Raw genomic sequence first — 4,747 nt, 5'->3', positions numbered from 1 at the left:
CAGATAGTGGAAATGATATTACATACAGAACATCAAGGTCTCTACTTTTCCAGTGCTAGACGTTGTGTTTCTTGTGATGTTTGGAACACCTGGCAGTATTATCAGACCAGGCTCACCACCACTGAGTTAGTAGGTGAGACTGTCTCTCTCTTCCTCCCTAACTTGGTTTACTATTTATCCTACCTAATATATTCATCTATCTGTATGTAAACAATAGTGGATAGACTAATATTCTATTTGAAGTGAAATAAATCTGTTGCAAGTTTTGCTTGCATGTCTTTGTTACTTTTATTACAGGCAAGTGCAACTGGCTATTTCCAATCAGTGAGTCTGAGCCAGGGGGAGGGCCTGGTGTCATCTATGAAAATACCACCACAGTGAGTGAGGGTATTAGTTCTAAGGCACAAAGATGCAGGGACAAATGCCTTTGCAAACCTCTTCATGGGACAGCAGGATCCTGTGCATGGGCCTCAACTTCCTCCTCTGTGATGTGAGTGGGTTTAGACTAGGTAATTTCTAAGATGCCTGTTGGTTTTTAACACCTGAAGGAGCTGTGATGCTCACTGCCACTAATCAAAGGTCTCCCAAATGTAGCATTGCTGGAGACAAGGATATAACCTCGATGGTTTCATCTGTGGAGTAATCCAGGCAAGAAAAAGAGGTTTCTGGGTTGATATCAAGACATGTGACCTGGAAAGAAGCTTGTGTTTCCTGTGGATTGTGTGCTCCATCCCTCCATTTATTGCCTGGCTCAGTGAATGCTACTGAATTGAATCTCACTGCGGGGGGGGGGGGGGTGTGCTAAATGAAGTAGAGGAGATAGAATATCATAATTTATAAACGGCAGCTACATTTACTCAATACCCATCGGGCTGCATACCGGGGTGTACAACACATGGCCCGTGGGCCTCATGCAGCCCAGGATGGCTATGAATGTGGCCCAAAATAAAATCGTAAATTTACTTAAAACATTATGAGATTTTTTTTGTGATTACTTGTTGCAATGTTACGTAAATGTAGGTACACTCTCATTATTTGTACACATGTGTGGCTTCAGTTTTATTGTGGTGTGCCGCTTCCAGTGTGTTATCTTCCAAGTGCAGACAGTAGAAGTGACACCATCAGGCGTTATAAGTGCTCATGTTGACTTAGCCAGTGACTATCAATAATATTTCAACCTACCATTGCAACATTGGCTGTTTAATGTTACTTATAAGTCAGGTAAACATTCTTATTTGATTATTAAAGGTATTTCCACACCGCAGTGTCACCCCACACACTGCCCGGCAGGCTTTACAATTGGCCCTCTATCTCACTCTGCAATCAGCAGCCAGGAGAGCTGTGGAAGGGCCCAAACCTTGCCTTCTGTTTTCCTGTCAATTAATTTTCATAATAAAAGTAAATAAAGTCCCTTATCTATTATCATTTTTTAATCCCGGCATGGCTTCTACAACGTATCAAAAGAAAAAAGAACCCCCCAAAAGAAAATATTACAGATGAAGGAAGATTGTTCAATGAAAAGTGGACAGATGACTACTTTTTTGTCAAGGCAAATAGTAAGGCACTCTGCTTAATTTGTAGGGAATTTGTGCAAGTTTTCAAAGACTATAATTTGAAAAGGCATTATATGCAAAACATGCTGCCAAATTCAATGCATGTGAAGGATTGTATTATCAGGACAAAATAGCAGAACTGAAAAAAGTCTGTATTCTCAACAAAAATTTTTTCAAAAAGTTACAACTCGGGTGGATTCCATTGTAAAAGCTAGTTATGTGGTAGCATATTTAATAGCAAACTGAGGGTGAGTTTATTAAGCAATGTATAGGAAGCATGGCAGATATAATTTGCCCTGGAAATAAAGGGGGATATTTCTGAAATCAGTTTGTCTCACCAGACTATAGCAAGGGGAACTGAAAAAACTGGAAATCTGTTAAAAGAAGTTTGGAGAGTAAAGCTGCTTATTTTAAATTTTGTGCTTTGGCAATGGATGATAGCACTGATGCTACAGATAGGCTCAACTTGCCATTTTTATTAGAGGTATTGATAAGGAATATGATGTCACTGAAGAATTGGCTTCTTTAATGCCATTAAAAGACATAACTAAATCAAGAGATTTACACAAAACAGTAAAAATTATGTTAAAGCAATTTTCTTTGTCCATTGTCAAGATATCAGGTATAGTTACTGATGGTGCCCTTGAGATGGTAGGTAAAAGAGAGGGAGTTGTAAAATTAGTAGAAGACGATGCAATTGCCACCCAAGAGCCATGTTTGATGAAGTATCATTGCATAGTACATCAGAAAATTTATGCTCAAAACTTTAAAATGGATAATATCATGTAAATCATCATCAAGACTGTGAATTTCATAAGAGCCAAGGGATTGAATCATTCCCAATTTCAGGAATTCCTTAAAAGTATTGATGTTGGCTATGGCAACATCATTTACTCTTGGGAAGCAAGATGGCTAGCTAAGTCAAGTCCAAACATTGAAAAGATATTTTATGATTTGCCACATGTTATCAAGTGGTTTATGGTATCAAAAAACAAATTTGTGCCGAAACTTTACGATGAAAACTGGCTTACAGATTTAGCATTTTTAGTGGATTTAACTGCTCATTTAAATAAGTTAATATGTGTTCAAGGTGAAAACCAATTTATTAATACCACATTTCAAACCATAACAATGTTCCAAATGAAACTGAAATTATGATAAGCTTGAATTAAGGCAAACAATTTTATGCATTTTGACATGTTGGCTAAATACAGTCCAGTGAACAGTGAAAAATATGCAGCCTTGCTTTTTCATTTGATACAAGAATTTGAAAATAGATTTCAAGATTTGCAGGAAAATAATCAATAATTTGCTATATTTGCAACTTCATTTTTAATCGACATAAATAAATGTTACCGCTAATTTTCAAATAGAATGCATAGAGTTGCAATATGACATTCAACTTAACAAAAAATTTGTATCTCTTTACTGGATTTTAAAGGTTCTGTCTTCCCAGACACAAATATCCCTTGCTTCACAATCATACCTTATTCATGTCACACTATTTGGCTGCACCTACATTTGCGAACAACTATTTTCAAGAATCAAACACATTATGGGTAAAATTAGAACCCAAATATCTGTTGAGCACCTTGAGAACTCACTGAGAATTGCAACTCTTTTATCTAACCAGATATTGATGCACTAGTTTACCAAATACGATGTCAAACATTCCACTAGTTTTATGTTGTCCTCTTTTCTTTTACTTTCATAATAAAAAGATATTTAAAAAGTCAGTGACTTTTTATTAAGTAATAAAAAAACTTAAGTATGTACATTTTTGATATTAGTGATCACAAACTTGGGACCTGCTTGATGATTTTAAAGGATTATGGAAAAGGCTGCGTCATAATTAGGGTTATTATGTGAGGGCCTCTTTGCTTATTTGTGGTGGCAGATATCACAAAAATTATGCATGGACTGTTTTTTTGCTCATCAGTTTTCGTTAGTGCTTGTGTATTTAATGGGTGGCCAAAGACAATTCTTCTTCTAGTATGGCCCAGAGATGCCAAAAGGTTGGACCCCCTATATATATAGTCCCCATTTCAGTAGTTCTCAAGCTTTAATTTGCACAGAAACCTAGAGGGCTTTGCAGCAGGTTGGGGGTGGAGCCTGAAAATTTGCATTTGTAAGAAGTTTCCAAGTGATGCAGACAAGATTGATCAGGAGTTACATTTTGAAAACCACTGTGGGTTCATTAAATTTTCAGAGGCTTACAAGGCAACTATTATTATCTCCAGTTTACAAATGAAGACACAGATGTCCCCAAGATCTCATAGGTAATAAGTGGAGAGTTAATAATTTCTTTCTGACACTAAATCTCATTCTCGCCCACTTTAAGGAAAACTATATGTAATTATTTATATCTATATCTAGCTATTTCTAATTTAATATAATTATTTTTCTGTATTTCAGTCATACACATATCTATCTATCTATCAGTTTTTGACTCTGGAAGAAAATACCTAGTCCAAAATTTTATCATCATTTATCTTTAGGTGATGAGATCATGTGTGTTCTAAAGGATTAATTTTGGTGTTTTTCTTCATACTTTTCTTCTATCTAAATATTATATTTTTCTCAGAGAAAAATGTTTCTTCGATTGTTCCATTGCCACTGAATTTCTTATATGACAGAATGATGTGACACTATATTAATATTGATATTAACAAAAAACCCCAGTATCTTCATCCAACCCCTATAAACTGATTTAACTGAATTTTACTCTCAAAGTGAGTACCTTTATGCAAAGATGTTGGAACCGTCCTGAAAATCAGTAAGTGAAAATTCCCCTGGTGGTTTTCCTCAGCTGGAAGCTTTGGCATATTCAGGTGACTTTTCCAGGAGTTTTCTCACAGAATATACAATTTTATATAATTATTTAACACATAAGTTATATAAACATTGTATTAAGCCTATTATTTTCAAGCAGCATAACATTATACACTAGATAAAAGTTAGGTACTTAAGGGTCGTTTATTAACATTATAATTACAATGCAAGGCTTTCCGGGCTAGGGGTACGTCCCCCGAAGTCGGCCGGCCCCCACGGCCCAGCCGGCCCCGCTCTCACTCCTCGTCCCCGCCTCCGCGCCTCCGGCCCCGCCTCCGCGCCTCCGGCCCCGCCTCCGCGCCTCCGGCCCCGTCTCCACCCCCAGCCCCGTTCCTATGCTTGGCCCCGCCTGCCGTGGGGGT

This window comes from Pteronotus mesoamericanus, unplaced genomic scaffold (assembly GCF_021234165.1).
Source record: "Pteronotus mesoamericanus isolate MK-2021 breed Mesoamerican mustached bat unplaced genomic scaffold, CSHL_Meso_final scaffold_54, whole genome shotgun sequence".
Lineage (NCBI taxonomy): Eukaryota > Metazoa > Chordata > Mammalia > Chiroptera > Mormoopidae > Pteronotus > Pteronotus mesoamericanus.
Note: the sequence above shows the minus strand (reverse complement) of the source record.